The sequence below is a fragment of the Chelon labrosus genome (assembly GCF_963514085.1).
Source record: "Chelon labrosus genome assembly, chromosome: 15".
In the NCBI taxonomy this organism is placed as follows: domain Eukaryota; kingdom Metazoa; phylum Chordata; class Actinopteri; order Mugiliformes; family Mugilidae; genus Chelon; species Chelon labrosus.
Genome location: NC_140348.1, coordinates 20355846 through 20374326, shown reverse-complemented (window position 1 = coordinate 20374326; position 18481 = coordinate 20355846).

Below are 18481 nucleotides of genomic sequence, written 5' to 3'. Positions count from 1 at the left end.
AGCACACCCAGTGACACGGGCCTCGACATGAGGACAAACGTTGTTAGATTGCAGCATGACACAGCAAAGTTTTTGTATGAGACAAAGAGAGTCCTCAGTGCTCAGCAGAATATTAATGTAGTGTTTGCTGTAATTCTTTTAATTCAGCGTCTGTCGTTCAATTGCAGGCCTGCTCTATTTGGGTTTGTTTGAATGGATTATGAGTCAGCTCTTCATATCTGATGAAGCAGGAAGAGGAAAAAGCAAAACAGAACAAAGTGGAGATAGTTCCTCTTGTAGTGCAGCAGGGGGCACTGTTGCTCCAGGCAGCCTTTGCAGACGTCCATGATGTTCCACTGAAGGACAACTGAATGGAGGGAGCTGAGAGTGTAACAGTTCCAGTTGACAGCAATAACAAAGGCTGTGCCTGCAGCACAGAGACGGTGATCAGAAGGACGGATATTTAACAGTTTATAATCCCTTTTTTTCTAATGTGTACACGGATGGTCGATGCAGACTCTCACTTCATTACAAGGTGCATGAAGAAATAACCTGCTTTTAAGAGCAACGTTAAATTAGGATTCAGGCTCTAACCAGCTTGGACCAAAGCACCGTCACTGTAATTTGTATGCTTGGATTCTGATCATATGTCAGCTGTTGTATTGGGAATAATATAATGGCTGTAATAATTTGGGCTCCACAACTCATTACTGGAAATCCTGTCAACAAATTATCCACATCACTAATGACCTTTGCTGTGTTATTGCCGTGTGTGAGCTTGAATGCCAAAGCTTGATTGCTGCTCCTGTATACCGAGTGCCATTTGACCGGTGGAGATGTCTGGTTATGTAGCAGCAGCTGTGTTTGGGAGTTTAAGGCGGCCAGAAATAGCTCAGTTGTATGTGGTTGCTATGGCAGCTCCACGTAGCTCTGCAAAGCAGCAGACTCTCTGCTGCACCCCGTCCGCGTTTTGAGATCCTCCGAGGAGGTATTTGCCGCCTGTAGCTTGCTGATCTGTGTTAGCCGAAGGCGTCCACAGAGGCCTGCGGTCCTCCAGCGCCTGTGTTTTGGGACATGTGTTTCTCGATGATGCCCTCCGTCTCCGTGTCCCGTTGCTGATGTCACAGCCTACTGTACGTTGTCATGGAGAGGGCAGGCTCGGGAGAAATATGAGACATGTCCAGGCTATTATTAAGACCGCAGCTCCCTTCTGCACTGCCACTTGTGTGCACAGCAGCAACACGGTATATTAATTACCCGGCGCCTTCTTTCTTTCTTTTCTTTTTTTTTTTTCTGTGTCATTCACCAGTGAGGGAAAGAAGGAGAAAAATTTCCAAGGCACGTCCTAAAAATAAAGCAGCACTGTACGTGCTCAGAGTATTAACTTCCACACAGATGACCCATTTTTCCATCTCAAAGGGTCTGAGGATGGGTGGAAAAAGGAGGTGGTGGTGGTGGTGGTGGTGATGGTGGTGGGGGGTGTGGGAGGCAAAGCAACAGTGGAGCCAATCACGTGAATCTAAAGCAGGCTACAAATCCTGGCGGATTTCTCTTCCTCTGTGGGGTGATGCCTTTTACTGTCATCTGTTTTTCCATTTCCATCCCTGTGGTGATTTAACTTGTGCTGCAGCCCTGCCTCCACGCAGCTTTTCTCCTCCATCTCGCCTATTTGGCCGTGTTGTTTACATTCCCTGTGAGTGCGAGCTGAATGGTGTGGAGAGTCGCTCCCCCACCGAGAGCCCAGCCACCCCGGCTGCCTCCCTCTCTAATGTCAGCCTGTCTGCCCCCCCCTCCCCTCCACTCTGCCTCCAGCCTCCACCTATCTCCTCATCACTAGATCCCTGATAAGGCTGAAATTCAATAGCACTACTCCGTCTGAGAGAAGTAAGTGCATCACATGACCTGTGAATTCCTGTTTACACTGAGTGGTTTTCATATTTTTGGTCTGATAGCACGCCCCCGTCTTGGAGCTGAATTCGTCATGAACGTGGGGGGAGGGAGGGGGGAGGAAGGGGGGGCAAAGCGGATAATAGCGGCAGAGCATAAAGGAAGAAAGAAAATATTGCTCAGCATCAGCTCTCATCCTGTCATCTGTCATCAGCATTATCTGTGCAATCTATGCAAGGAGTGAAACTAGAAGAGGGAAGTGACACATACGCTGAGCGGGAGGGTGAGGGAAGGGTTAACTCAGCAGACTGTGTGCACAGTTATTTCTTTTTTTTTTTTCTCTCCTCTCTCTCTCTGATCTGTCTTCCTGTCTCACAAGCAGTGCAGAGGCTTTGAACATCACGAGAGAGTCAGACAGGCTTGTTTTGCATACTGTAGGTCTCCTGCATTGACTTGTAGCAAATCCTTGCCCTCGGGAGGCACGTCAGAGGGGATTAATGGGAGGGCCGGGCCTCACAGAGTTTCCCATTGTCGCAGCCCAGCCCTGCACTGTATTTCCATCCCGCAGAGTGAGAAAAGAGCGAGCAGGTGGGGTGGTGGTGGTGGTGGTGGTGGTGTTGGTGGAGGGGAAATGTGTGTGTGTGTGTGGGGGGGGGTTGGGGGGGGTCAGCTTGTGTGTGCAATGTGTCAGAGCAAGGAGGGAGGGGGAAGGGGGTTATACAGTGGTGTTATTTCCCTCTGCCCTGATTCTTTGGAGCTGGGCTGAAGGGAGGGGAGGAGAGTGTAAATAATGTATTTGGAGCGGCGGGGTGGAGGGAGATGGAGCTTGACCGAGCTCGGAGCAGGGGAGGGAAGGGAAAGGGTTGAGCGGCCATGCTGCTGCTGCTGCTGCCGCCGCTGCTGAGCAGGAAGCCGGGGGCCTGGAGGAGGGGTGAGGGGGTGCAGGGGGAAACAGAGAACTGTGCGAGCTGTAACAACGCCGTTGCGGTGCTCAGGGGAATGTGGGGCCTCCTCAAGAATGTGGCAATCCTCTACTTCCGCTCTGCTCTCTCGCTTTTTACCAAGACAAATAGTTTGCCGCTGCACGCTGCCATTAATAATGTAATAATGTAATGCAAAATGCTTCTTCACAACAAGCCTGGAGCTGCCGGGGATTTTCTCACGAAACAAGCGAGTTCAGTTGCAGGAAGGAGGACATTAGTCAGATTCACATCTAGGATAAAAAATGATTATTTATTCTTTCATGTTTGACATATATGGAAGTATGCTCATTCATTTTTCTACCTAATAAATAGATGAAATAATGGATTCCACCCTCGTTTCAGTAGCTATACGAAATATTGGGATAACAAAAAGACAGGAAAAAGTAAAGTTTGGTTTATACTTCTGCAGTGGACGTGTGCAGAACACCTTTGTACACATTTATACTTATGCGCTGGTGCGTCCGCATCGTTTTGTGATTGCGCTGCTAGCTGGCTTCTACTCAGTTGTGCTCAGTTTCTCCGTATTCTTCAAACAAGATCGTTGAGATCGCCGCAAGGCACGAAGAGAGAAGACATCAGAATAAATGGCACTCTTCGTAAGCTCGTCCGGCCACCTGAGACCGTGGACGAAGATGTGGACGAGGAAATGCATTTTCCAGCACAGCAGCTTGTCGTCTCCTTTGACGCGGGGTGCAGTTGCATTTCTGGCGAGGTGTAGACGAGGTTACGGTACAGAGCTGTGCGTCACCTAGGATGCAGAAGCATTAACCTAGACGCACCGTCCATGTTTATATTCCCCAATCAGCCAAAGAACCACCACGTTACACCGATGTTAGCTGTAAGCTAGCTAACAACGCATGCACCAACTGCGTAATTGCGCATTTTCTTTTGCTAAATTTGTATTGACAAGTTCATCCTTGCCCCCTCATTGAAAGTCTTTGAATCTGCTTTTGTGTGACGCTCCTAAAATTTACTTATTAACCTTAATTAACTTAATATTTATAAAAATACAAGTGTAAAGATGTCCGCCTATAATACGGGGGTTGTGTGCTTGTCTATTTCTTCATCTGCGTTGTGTCTCAAACTCAGTCTGTTACCTTAACTTGACCCCAACTCTCTGACCTCTGGTGCTGGTAAGTGGATTTTGCTATCTTTAGGACAAAGCCAGGCTAGCAGTTCTGGTCTTTACGTTAAGCTAAGCTAATAGCTAATGCAGCTTTATAAAAGGTGCACAGTCTTTTCATGTAGCTCCCTGCATGAATGTACCTTGACTTTCACTATTGCGGCAACACCTCTTTATTTCTCGTCTTATCTTTTTGTGTCATTTTCTTCTCTCTCCCCCCCATGGTTGTCTCCCCTCTCTCCCCCTCTCTCTCTCGCTCTCTCTCGTCTTTCTCCCACACCTGCTATGTTTAATGGCAACAATAAAAGATACCTCGACCTTGAAAGATGACAGAGCAGCGCCGACTACAATCATCTGAAAAAAAGAAATCTCTTCTGCTCTCCTTTACGCACGGTGTAACCTTGTCGTGACTTTTTGTATCTTATCATCTTTTCACGGGCTTTGCCGAACTCTGTTGCCGTATCACCCCGTGCAGCACGGCGGCTGCAGCCCACTCGTTCACCCGAGAACTACAGAGTGGGTTTGACGCCTTGCATCTTGTGTAACCACCACCAGTCTTTGAAGACTTTGGCTTTGAGCTCTGTGTCTCATCAATTCCCTACGCAAAAGCTAAATTTGAATCTGAGGCGAGCACATAAGGGGGTAGCTTATCTGCCCCACTCGTTTAATGTTATTCATTCGTGCACACTATTTTTATGACAGGCTGTGCATGCAGGACTTGTTTACATTTTTTTTTTGTTGTTTATGTAACCGGTCTGCATATGGATGCTTAGATATGGCAGTACAGTAACAGCACTGGTTCGGGGCCCATTCATACTTTAAAGACACGATTTGTTATGTTCTGCATGGAAATTGTGAGCGGAAACGAATATATCAAAAGCCTGACCAGTCTTGAGGCGTTCAGGTTCAGTTTTTGATGTGAATTTAACGTCTTAACTCAGAGTGAAAGAGATATCCCCCTCATTCCCGGTCCATGAAGGAGCCGTGCCATAGAGTGGTAAATTCCTGACTTATTTGTCATCTGGGGCCTGGATTTGTCACATCCAATCTGCTTTTCTCAATGAACTGGGGAGGGAGATTACAGGCTCATAGTCAGTGAGATAATAACGGCGAGTCAAGCTTTGACTCTCAAATGAAAGCCCTCAAGAGGATGAGCCACGTCGTACGCGACGTTTCATTCTCACGACGTCGGCCGGAGCTCTCCTTTTGTGCCCATCTGGAAATATGATTTATTTCGGCGACCAAATCCGTTTGAAACACCGGTCAGCCTCGCGATTGTTCTGTGAACCTAAGCCGCAGAGCCACGCCACTCTTCTCTATCCTCCAGCCCCGCATTTCACTCAGCAGCAAATCCTCTTCCGAGGCTGAGCCGATCCTCCGTGCGGCTGCATTCACATGCCACTGTAAGATGAGAGCTGAAGAAACCCGTCGTTATTCTAGACTCTGTGTCTGACCACCTGACACGTAATTGATAGGAGAGTTAGCACAAGTTTTTCCCCAATTTTCCCCCCTTACATTTCAGCCCTCTGCACACTGTTGATTTATTTCAGTGTCCTGTCATGTAAGCTCAAACTAATATGTCTCCAGTTTAAATCTACCATCTGACCTATTTTTACCAAAGCCTTGATCTTGTGGCTTTTTTTTAATATGCTTTACTTGTTTGAAGTGTTTGTGTCCATGAATTATTTCCAGAGGAGTCCATCAGCCAGAAAAAGTTCTTTCCCATTTAGTTTCACACAGAACGCTCCCATTCTTGGACTTGATTTGAATTTAATGGACTTGTAGATGATTAATGAATCAATTACTGGATACAGCATCTGATCTCTGGGTGGCTGCAGAAGCAACGCTGACAGCTTTTCAAATTGAACGGAGCACGGCCGCTGCGGAGACTCGCCGGCTGCCAGCTCGGTGAGCTCCTGTAATTATAAATGCATGAAATGATTAACAAACAACTCCACCGCGAGGCTGTTACACGCCGGGTCACTCGGGGTCAGCAGGAAGGGCGGCGGAAAAGTGGAGCTCGCAGATGATTGCACTTTGTCTGATAAGGACGCTCGCACAGATTGAGTTAATCTTGCGGCGAGAAATGCACTGAAGGCTTTTAGCCCAGATGACGCTCAGTGTGAGGCCTCTCCCTCATATTGCTCAGTGAAAAGCTTTGCAAGAGCGCCGCTTCCACCCCACCATCCACACCCTGTCTACCCTCCCAACCCCCGCTGCTCCGTTCTTCCAGAGGGATGGCTTGTTGACATCCATTAAGAGGTTTCCCAGCATTGAGTCGGGCCAGGAAAGATGGCTAATGATGTAATTCCCTGAGAGATGACATTAAAATGTCAAAGTGCTGCAGCTGACATCATCCATTTAGCACACATTTTCCTATAACATTTGTCTTCCTTTTTTCCTTCCCTCAGCTTTCCTTCCTAGAAACTGGAGCTCCACACCCATCCCACTGCCTCCAGGCTCTACTTAGGTGTGCAGCCGCACAGTGGAGGACAGACTGGAATCAAAGCGTGTCTTCCCCTGCAGCTATAAATGCCCTGCTCCAGAAAACAGTGTTTTGAACAGGCTGTGTGTGTCACGTTACATTCGTCCTTTCTTCTTAAAGCTTCATCTGATGCTAATTCATCCTGTCTGTACAACAAAGGCCATCACGCCCCGCAGTACTCTTTCCTCCACCTCTTGTGCTATTTCCTAATTCCTAGCGCATGTGGGAATGACCTCTGGAGGATTTTGGGGTTAGCCAACTGAAATGATCCCCCTAAAAAACCTGCAGCTCTGATGTGCTTCCTGATTGCACGCGTGACAGAACGAAGAGAACATCTTGTACGGGCTGCTTTTTCTACCTGGCCCCGCGCTGGTCAACAAGCACGCTGTTTTTCTGAGAAAATCTAGGATGGGAAATTATATTTCTATGAGGGAGACCTGACAGCTCGCTATTCTTCAGCCCAGTGAGTGGGCAGGCTTAGACGTCAATAATGGATGCTTGAAGGCAGAGTAAGTAGACGTGAACTGGAAGCAGAGAAGGAGGGGGGCTGCGCCTCACTCAATAATGAATCAATTGATCCCCCTGCAGATGATGGATCGGGTTGCTATGACGACAGATGCAGTGCTACCCGGAGCGTGGAGAAGAGGTTTGCTTCCCAGAACCGTGCACTCGAGGCAGTGAGTGCTTTAAATGTACAGTGACGCAGGGCATGATTAATAAAGGAGGTGAAAATAGAAATTATTAAGTGGTTAATTAATGCAGCCAGATGGATGTTCTCCAAAGAGGAATTACTGCAAAGAATCAGCAATCCATCACATCATGCTATGCAACCTCAGATCTATTTTTCTCCATTTTTTTTCTTTTTTTTTTTATCAAACACGCAGATGTGAAGATGCTGCAGGTGCACAGGATTATGCTGGCAATCATTCAGTCTTTGATTACTCTGGGCGTTCCTCCTTTGATGGCTGTTTTAGCACCGAGCCGGAGCTGAATACACATGTGGGTTTTATTGTGTGTGTGTGTGCGTGTGTGTGTGCAGTGCTGGCTTCTCGATAAACCAACATGTTTACCGTGTCTGCATGTGTGCGTTTTGTTGCCGTGGCAACGAGGCTGATGCTGGGTCCAGCTGGGACCACGTTGCCAAGTAACAGCTGAGTTATGAGAGTGGAGGAGAGGAGCGTGGGCATCGGGAGGAGGGGGTGGGGGCGCAGAGGATACGAGGACTCCTACAAAGGCAGCAGCAGCAGCAGCAGCAGCAGCGAGCAACAAAGAATGGAAGCATGAGGGGGAAAATATCTCTCAGGCATAAAAAAAGAAAGAAGAACAAACGTGGTTTATTTAGGTGAGGGCTCTGGATTGGAAAAATAAGATGGCTTTCATATCTCTCTGCAGCTTTCTGCAAGTGAATATTAATACTTGGGTGCATCTCAAAGCATCTCTTATCTCTGGGAATTGCACGTAAACAAAGTAAAAGCCATGCCAGAGATGACAGTGTTGTGCTCCATGCTGAACAGCTGCATGATGTTCAGAATACTGAAAGCACAATCCTGTGTGTGCAGAGTTCCACACACATTACCACACAGAGGCCTCCGGCCGGTAATGACTCACGGAGCATCCGAAGCGGTCCAGCTCCCAAGCCTCCAGCCATAAACCATGGTGCATCCTTGCAGCGAACGGCCCCGTTGTTGAGTCAGCACTGGTTTACCATGCAGACAGGGAGGGAAGGTTACGCCGAACTCGCTCCTGAGCTCCGTCGCACGGCTGCACGGGCGAAATTGTACGAATGGTTAATGGTTTGTGATGAGAGCAGCTGGTCGTGTTTTCAAGCCTCCATTAAAATTGTTTCAAAGGCAGGTTACACCCATTAAACTCCCATCTGTGTGTCAGATGAGGAAAAACAAAGGATGACGGCATGTTTTCACAGCCCGTGTACTCCTCTGACCTCCTCGCACAGACACTCATGAATCATCTCGGTCCAACCTCAAATCTGCCTCAGACTCCGTCCTCGTGCCCACAACATGATTATGCAGTTTTACTGTCATATTCGTCTCGGGCTTCTGGCTGAAATGCTTTTGTTCTCGGCACATCAACGACACATTTTTTCCCGTCTTCCGCCGGCTGAGCAGTCTGATTTGTTGTCATGGAAACTGATCCTCCGAGCGCCTGTGCGCGCTTCATTTGGGACTGATTGTCATCCCCCAAACAAACACGCATGCTCTCAGACTTTACACTGAAATCGCAGCGTTTGTCGCTTCTCTTTGTTGTAATTTTCTCCTGCTCCAGTACTTCTCAACAATAAACCTCAGACACAAGGCCCACCAAAATCCTGTGTGAGAGCGAAGGGAAATAACTGGAAACAACACAACCCCCACAAAAAAGCAAAAAACAAAACCGCTATTGAAGTTCCTGGAACTGTTCCCTGGCCGCTTGATCTAAATATGCTTGATGAATTTTCCACATTCGACGCTCGGTGCGTGACTGACACATTCAGTCCTCGGCCAAAGGGGTAGGTTGTTATATCGGGGTGCAGACGACAGATTTAGTGCAGTTTAAGAATTGCCGATATGGAAGGGGTGAACCCCCCACAATAGAGCCAACGTGGCCCCAGCGCTTTATATAACAGAGCTTGCCTGTGGCGATTGTGCAATGCGGTGCAGTTGTCTGGGCTGATGTAAACAGAGCCTTAGTGCCTCTGGAGGCTCAGCCATGTGCCTTGATGCAGCAGTTATGGGCACATGCCCTACTTTCATAAATCAGAGCTGGAAAAAAGGAAACAGCATGATGAGGAGAGGAGGAGGAGGAGGAGGGAGCGGAGAGAGGGGATGCCGAGTGAGCAGGCGAGGGAGGGAGAAAGAGATTTTTAGAGGGTAGGAGCGGGGAGGGGGGCTGAACAAGGCTCATATTGATGTTCCAAACACAGCTGCAAGCGTCAGCTGACTAGCTGGCCTGGAAGCAGCCCCAAGCTCTGCCTCCTGCCTTTATCAGCTTACACTGCGACCTTTCTCTCTCTACTGGAATAGATCCCCCTCCACCCCCCTCTCAATCCTTCTCCCTTTCCACCCCCTCATATCTGGCCCTTTACCACACACTGTCCACGTGGCCCCCGATGAGTCCGGACCCCTTCTGTCCTCTGACTTCTGACCGAGGGGCGTGGGGTGGGGGGGGGGGGGGGGGCGGATGCTCTGTATCTGCATGCCTCCAGAAACACTGGCTCTCTTTTCGGCGCATCAGCACTTTCATTTGTCTCACATGGCTCGGTTTTCAAGCCTCGCCCCGCGCTCTTACACAACTCACCATGAAGTCACTGTTGCTGCTCACGTCCGCACACCCGATGGCGGCGGATAAAGACGAGCGGCGATGAGGGGCTCGGTTACTTTGCAAATACATGTCAGCTCAGCAAACGTTGGGCAACGCGCCGTGCTCTCGTGTCAGATTTCCGCGAAGGGTTCCTGGAAGCAAGGGCAGAGGGAAGGATTCGGATACCACGGTTAAAGCTGACAACTCAGGTTTGGACATATTTGGTGAACCTGAAGTTAGCGATAGTTCAGGGGGAGTTTGAAGCAGCAGCTGTTGTCAAGAGTCTGTCCCTGAGGGGCAGTAATCAGCAGAGTTAGCTGTCAATCACAGGTCCTCATGGGCTTTTTCTCAGAAAGACGCCTCCTCCACGCTAACACACACAGCACACCCCTCCCCTTGATGACGCTCTTGAAGTGTTACTGGATAGTGTTTCTATGGGAGCCTGTCCACCCACACACACACACACACTCACACACACATACACAAAGCAGCGCCACCCTCCCCTTCCAAATGTTTGCAGGAAACACTCATCCTTCTCTGGAGATGTCGCTCGCGGCGGCTCATGCACTCATAAATCCTGGGCTCCTTTCTGGGAAATGAAGGGCTTGAAAGATACATACATACACACACTGGGAAGGGGAAGGAGGGGTGCAAAACACAGCTTGCCAAGTATATCTCCGTCGCCCTTTTTGACAGTGAAGAGGTTGGATCGAGTGTCTGCCTCCTGCGGGAGGCAAATAAGAAGCATATTCTGCGCTTCCCCGGTTACTGTGTGAGAATCCGAATCGCTGCGGTATCTAGGCAGACCTCAGCGATACCCAAAACATCACAGGAATGAGAAGTGTTTGGCAGCGGAGGACAAAGAGGGACGGATGGAGGGAGCAAATAAGAGGGAAGGCTAGAGAAAGAATAGAAGCATTTAGAGGCGGCCATCGCTGGCTTCAAATGTCAGCCGGTTCCCGGTTAGACAATGGAACACAGCTGTTGCTAAGCTTTGAACTGCAGCTGTCTTAATATTATTCGTGTGTACATGTGGTCTCTGGCTGTGTTTGAACATGGGGCAGCTATAAAGTATCATAGGAAGATCAGTGTGTACAATATTCAAATGTAAGTGGGTGGATCGAGGTCACGGGGAGTTACAGAGAGACACATGAGTAGGTGGTGAGTATGTCAGATGTTCCTGATTTAGAAACCCTCGAGCAAAAGGCTGAGATGAGGAGAGGTGGGGTGGCGAAGCGGTTGCAGTGCTCAGTCTGGAGTGGGCTGTAATGGTTTGGTGGTTTGGGGGGGGGCGGTGTGTCAAAGACGGGGAAGGAGACGAAGGACGGGGCTGTGAAGGACGTCTCACTTTTAAAAGAAACATCCTCGTCTGATTGAGGGTTGAATCTAGGAATGAAATTCAGCGTCTTTATGCGACTTGGGCTACCGCGGTGACCGTCACGGTTGAAAACTCCTTCTCTCGTTATCATCTGTAGCTCACCAGAGAACATCTCTCCCTCATCTCTCCCTCATCTCTGCTGCTTTCTTTGATCGTCCTCCAGATAATGCACCATTAACGCGGCTCAATTACTTAAGGGGAGGCTCATTAGCATGTCGGAAAGCGCAGGCGTGACTCCGCAAAGAAAAGAACACATTAGATCCAATCACAATCACAATATGGTTCAATTATTCATAAAATAAGAGCGAGCAGAAAGGCCCGAGTCACACCTGGATTTGCATTCAGTCGGTTGAAATGGACTTTTTTATTTTAGCGCTCGCAGTTTCGAAGTTTTACTCATGCCGTGTTTGCTTGCTTTGTCACGCACAGGTAGGTAAGGATCCCGACAACACGCCTTAGCATCAGCGCGTCTTAAATGTCACTTTTCAAGCTACACCATTTTGTCACAGCAGTTAGGAGCGCCACCCCCGGTTGCCTAGTCAGCGGCTGCTTTACTGCACACGGCAGGGCTCCTCAATTATTCATAACGCACGCATGGTCTCATTTTTGTGTGCATGTCTGGAGAAAGATAATAGCATTCCCTAGAACTGATCCTTCTTGTTCTGGCATTTTAGCCAAACAGGGGTGATGAAATAACAATGAAAATGTCAGTCAGTGCCATCCATCTCAGAAACACTAGCTAGCTACAGCCGGTCGTGATGAATGAAGGCGCCTCGGTGTGTGTGTGTGGATTAGATGAGTCAGCACTTTTTTAATTTGGAAGCAGAAAAGTCGCCAGAGTATCGGCTCTCTTGTTTGCGTGCAGTAAAGTCGGAGAACGAAGCGCTGCAAACTCCTGCTGGAGCAGAGAGGGAGTTTCCCTGAATAATATATCAGCCCTTAGATTCAACCTCTGCCGTACTATTTTTTTTTTTGCATGCATGAGTAAATTCCTATGCGTGCCTGGCTTGCGCGGCGGCTTGCTGCAGTGCAGTGCACTGTGCTAGTGCAGGTTCTCTGCGTCCCGGCTGTTGTCGTACATAAAGAATGTGTGAATATGTGTGTGCGTCAGCCGCTGACTTTGTGTTCATTCCACAGTAAATTGATCTGGCTGCTCACTAGACTGGATGGAAAAGGGCCCGGGGCGAGAAGTGCACACTGCATCAGCAGATGGGAGAGCCCACCGTGTTGCCATCATACGGCATTCCTCCTCACTGGGCATGCTCAGAGGGCCACACCCCACGCAACCCCCCCTTTCCTCCCAGGGCCTGTTTGAACCAGTCAGTCGGAGGTGGCAGCGGTGCTTTCGCTTTTTTCTCTCATCTGACCTTCAAAGCCAGTCATGAGGACAGTGGGGTTGACGGGGGTAGAAGGGAGGAGGGCCTCTTTTTTTCTAAAAGCTCTATGGGTAGCAGAGCTGATATGTCACTCATTATTTCCACTCAGTGGTTTTGCCCTGTTATAGCTCTCTGGGAAACATGCAACACCCCGGCAACTCACACGCAGAGCTAGCAGAAGATACACGATAGCCGCCCAACAGAATCTGGTCTGTCAACATCAAGCTTGTGCTGTTAAAGCAACACAATCAATAACAAATACGCAAACTTTGAACTTGTGTACTTTGGTAGCTCTGATTCGACAAGTTTGATTCGGAAGTACTGACTCTGAAATGGTCTTTCTGGAATTGCACCAGCAGCGTACTTGATGACATCCGCAAAACGCATTAGGGGATACCAGTCTGCACCAGGTCCTCACAAGTTATTTCCAGATGCATACTAGACAAAACCTGCTGGGTTAGGTGCCGAGTATGTCACATGTTCCGGATTAAGAAACCGAATACTGCTCAAGTATTTGGACTGTACTTTGTCAGATGCATACTTTAATTTGGAGCAGTACTTGGACTATCACAAGGACATAAGTACAAACAAGAATGCATCTAACGTTTGCTGCACACTGGCCTCTGTGGCCGCAAGTGGTAATTACAGGATTTGGTTCATTAAATTCTGTTGACATTGCAACACAACGTTTGATTGTGCTGCTGTTTATGGATTGATCTCAGTTTGTCCTTTTTAAATCTTCGTAAATCTGTCTCTCCCAGTCATTATTTGAACCGGTACGAAATGTGAATTCAATGCGGAAATGCCTTCAAGTTGGATTCTTTCTCACGGCCAACAGGGGGGCGACTCATCTGATGGTAAAAGGTTTGTAAAAAGATTGAATGGAAGTCTATGAGAAAATAACCTAATTTTATTTATTACCTCAGAATATACTTCCCTGATGAGTTCACACTTTCAATACAGGACAAAGTTCATTTAGTAAATTATGGCCCCATTAGACTTTAATAAAAAAAAAATACATATATATCATTAAAGAAAACCATGTATGTAGCTTTAGGGCGTGGCGTGATTGACAGGTTGCTAGCTGCAGTTCCTCGAATGGCCTCTTGAGGCTGGCTCCAAAAACAAGTAAATCCTCATCAACTTTCTTGCTGAAATGTCCAAATTACAGTAGAAATAAACAGTTTGTAGCCTGGAGCCAAAAATATGGTTCTGGACTCTGTAGCTAATTTACCTACTCATAACAACGCAAAATTCATACCATGTGGCCACATGGTGGTCGCCGTGTCAGGCTGCTAGCTGTGTACATTGGTCTCACCGCCATCTACACTCCACCTCTTTGCCCATTTTCAAATTAGCCAGGAGTAAGGCCAAGTCACTATCTACACTGAGCTTCAAAAATGTAAAATGCTCCATCTAACCACTTATTAAGATCTTGGTTTGAGGTACACGCTTATGTAAAATGCTGCTTTAACTACTGGTCTTCAAAATTTGAACGTTTTGAATGTGACCTTATCACCAACTGCCTAAATACACAGGCTACTGTGAAAAAGAAACTTGCATAGTGCTCGCCCAAAACGGTGAAATACGAGGAAGTGAAATCATTTTGGTCACAGGCTGCTTCTCTTACGTAATCCGCAAGTTGTGCAACGTGATCAGAATGAAAACAGGAACTGACATGAATCATTTAGCCTGAAGTTGCACATACGCGCTTGAAAAAGAAGTGTGCAGTTAGAGTTAGAGGTGCAAACGCATTTTTTTTTTTTTTTGCAAATGTTTACAGGAACCTGGTTTCTAAACTCACAGCGGCACTTTAATCTTTCATGTCACTCCCATTGACACTTTTCCAGCTGAACCACATGAAGATTATAAAAGTTTTTGCTTTATGATGTGTAAACATGTAGAGCGATAAAACCACCGCAGGTCCAGCCAGACTGAATGTCATGATATGCTTGTAGTGTACAGGTGTCATCATTTTATGGTCTCCTGCCCTACTGTTTCCAATACAAACACACCGTACTTTACACATCATCACCATTATCATTGCACCACACAACCTGCTGACAACGCAGAGGACTGAATCACAGGCTGAATTCCTCCACAAGTCACGTGGCTCGCTACAAACAGAAAGACCTTTTTTTTTTTTTTTCCTCTCAACCCTAAATCCCTCAGGCTTTTACACATACTCTCTTTGTTTTGCCACCACGTTCTGCCTGTCTCTTGTCCTTCCGTCTTTGCTCGCTCCCCTCTCTGACTTGCACGGGCCGGCTTCCTGTTTATGTCAGGCGAGCATCAAGCCAATCAGCTGTGAAGGCTGTGATCCTCCTCGTAGCTATTTACTACCCTGTGGTCTGTTTAAAAAAAGACTGAAAGCGAGCTGAGCTCGGTGCAGGCTGCTGAGTAAGCAAGCATGCAAAGCTCCAATCGGTCCACAACTGACCTATATACATGTCAACCCTTCTGCTTTTCAAATAGTGTGCATCTGTGTGTATTTTTACTTTCTGAATGTACTCCTGCTCGCTTGGCGAACTATTCATTCGGCTGTTTGTGTTTCTCGCGGCGCAGCGGGATCCGCATGCTGACATTTTTTGCGCCTGCTGAGGGCTGGAATGTGCTGGTTTGAAGATAACAAAGCAGCATGAGGCAGCTGCGTGTAAACTTTGGATGAGGTCACGGTCCGCCAACACAGCACGCCGTGACATGAGAGGGGATTTTGTTCTGGATTCTCCCTTGGAGGTGTCATACCTTTGCTCTGTCTTTCTGCGGCCTCGTTTGCTTTGTGTGCAGATTCAGATTGCAGTTGCACGTTGTCAAAGCTCCCCGCCCTCACAAACCTCTGTTGTTGTTGTTTGGTCGGAGTAAAGTGCAGACTGTGTTTGAAAACGACGAGAACAGGCTGTGTGGAGGGTGCACAAACCTGTTTATGAGTCTAGCCGATGCCAGCTTTCTCTCTGGGTTCACAGTGTACTATAAATCTGTTAGACAGGGAGAAAATATAATCAGGGCTTTGCCGGGGCATTCGAGTTCACTGCAGGCATTACATGAGTACTAATGCCTGATTCAACCCTGGCCCCGGCAAACATGCCTGACATTCAGTGTTTACACCCCTCAATGAAAGCTGCTAGTCAGACAGTCTGATAGCTCGGCCTGGAATTAGATTCAGGAAGTCATGAGATTTCCAGGTGGCCTGGCTTTCCCAGAATTGTTAAGCAGGGATTTTTCAAAGCTTTGCCAACACACATTAAACTGAAGACGCCCCTCTGTTAAGAATTACAGATTTGCCTGGCGCATGGCAACGTCTAAAACACATAAACAAATACGAAACACTTTTTAATGAAACCAGGGACCGGGGAGAGGAAAGGCTCCACGCTGCCATGATTTGGTGCACAGAAATGCATGAATAATGAAGCTGCACTAAACTCCCGCTGAACCCTCTGCACCAGCGCTGAGCCAGGGATCTGCACCACATGACATCCAACACACGCGCACCCGCTGACCTCTGCAAAGCTCCAGCATACGGGGCAGTCTGCTGCGGAGCGCGGCGTCTGCTGTGTGAATCATTACACTGTACCGCACCTGGCCACAGTTAGAGACAGAGCACTTTTCCTTTGATAAACCTGACAACTGTTGGGGAGGTGGCGGAGGACGCAGCCAGCCAGGATGGAAAGATAAATACAAACTGGTGCTGCAGCGGTTAAAGCTCCCGCCCTTTTGGCAGCTGAATTGTGTGTGTGTGTGTGTGAGAGAGAGAGAGCGGTTCAATGTTTAACCCTTGTGTCAACAGCGCGCATGTGTCACAACAGCATTCCTGTGAGGCGCTTGTCTTGTGACAGAGCGGTTTCATAATGGGAGGACTGCTCCGACTGCCCGCACGCATTGTTGTGTGGTAGGAAGAAGGAGCTTTGTCTTGGTGTAGAGTGACGAGTTTCATGTTCCTGCGTGCCGGGCGTTAATGAGCGGAGAGGTGAGGCAGTGAATAGCAGGGTTAACTAGTTCAGACAGCAAACACAAGGCCCTGTTTACCCAGAATAAGCTGCTCCCTCGCTCTCTCTCTCTCCTTCCTCTTTGCTGTAAATAGTTAACTCGGATCATGTGAGAGTTAGAAAGCTTTTTTTGGAGTTACATGGGAGGTATTCTGGTTGTTGGGCAATGACGTGTTTTTTTGATCAGAGTCACACAGCCTCAGGGAGGAAGAGAGAAGTCAGCTCTCAGCAGAGGTGTTTCAAGATAAACAAAGTACATGTACACGTGAAAAAAAAAGCACACACGGAGGGGGAGGGTTGAGCGTTGGCCTTCAGGGCAACCCTGCTGGGTGTAGCTCGACTTGTCAGGCGGTGTGAGGCCATTTCCTCTTCAAGGCTGTCTGGCTCCTCCCTCCCATTGTGTGGCAACGCGGTGTAGGTGAACTTTATCCTCTTCTGTGAGAGAAAGAGCTTTCAAGTGATTTGCATAGAGCAAGATCGAGTTACACATCTGCGAGCCTGCTGAACAATGTGGATTTCATCGCTTAACAGAAAGGGGGGGGGGGGGCTAACCTCAACCTTTCATATGTTAAAGACGTTTGGAAACAGCCTCTGCCCAAACCTGTACGACGACTGCAACCTCCCCCCCTACACACACACACACAAACACAAACAGACGCAGTGTTGCATTACCATCACAAACTGAAATCACTCAGATAACGCTGACCACACCCAGCTCAACATGCCCTTTGGACAGGCAGGTTTTTTTTTTTTGCAAACACATGGTGTAAGACGGCTCGCTATCAGCGACGCGCTTGTAGCCGTTACAAATTTGCACAACACACACACGCGGTTTCATATCACCTTGGAGCTTATCGGCCTCCTCCAAGGGCACCGAACTTTCCCACAGCGTGCTCTGTCCCTTTTCTGTTCCTCTGGGACGTTACTGTTGCGTCAATGCTCTCTCCAACAGTCATCCCATGTGCTTCCCACAGTATTACTGTACCGCCTCAGCTGAGCCTGTTGTGGTAACTGTGACTAAACTGCTCACAATGTGCCTGGTAGGAAAAATTATGCATGACAACACTGTCATTGTCTCATGCTGCAAAACTAGTTTGTCATAGAAGTTGTCACAGCGTTAGGTAATGTGATCTTAGCCTCCTAAATAAAGGCCGTCATCACTTTCAGTTGCTAAACAATAATGCATGATAAAACACTGGGATTACTGACTCATTGAGTTTTGCTAGATCTATTAAAGAAAGCACAATTTGTTACACGGTTCGGTTGTGTTGCCACTTGAGTGTTAATCTCTTGAGGGACAAGCTAGTGTTACTGTAAGTAGTTCCTGTTTACAAAGTCAAAATTTGTATGGGGGACTTTTCCAGATGTTGCATACATTCTCTAAGAGGGTTTGTTGTCGTAGTTTATGTTCAGCATGGTTTATTAGTTTTTCACCTCTTCAACAATGACTGCTATAGCCTAGTTTATCTAATTTGCAGCAGGGCATAAGACGAACAGTAAATTTTAGGAATGCTGGAGTACAAGACCTTCTGTACTTGTCCATACACACCATGTTTTGTGTGAGGCGATAACGGTTATCTACGGTACTAGCAGTACTCTCTCTTCAGATTTTACCTTCAGATAAAATACATCCTGGACTCGCCAGCAAGTTGAATTTGTGAGTACGGTAACGTGCAAAACTATGAAAATAGAAACCGTGTCGCGATCGTGTCCGTTAACCGTGCTTGAATTCACAAACACGCGGCTGCATTTATCATCAGAGCTCCACTTTCTATTTCAGCCCTTCTCGGCGAGCTGTTGTCTGAGACAGGGCTTTGAAGTGGATGAGGGAGGTGAGGCATCGTGTGCCCAGATGCCCAGACGCTGCGGTTGAGGGGTCTTTATCACGCAGACAAGGGGACGGCACTCATCTCCTGCCCTTCCATCTTTTCTCTGCGGCAGGAGGCTGAATGCGACAGCAAGTCATCCCCAGCTGCTCGGGAGCCAGGCC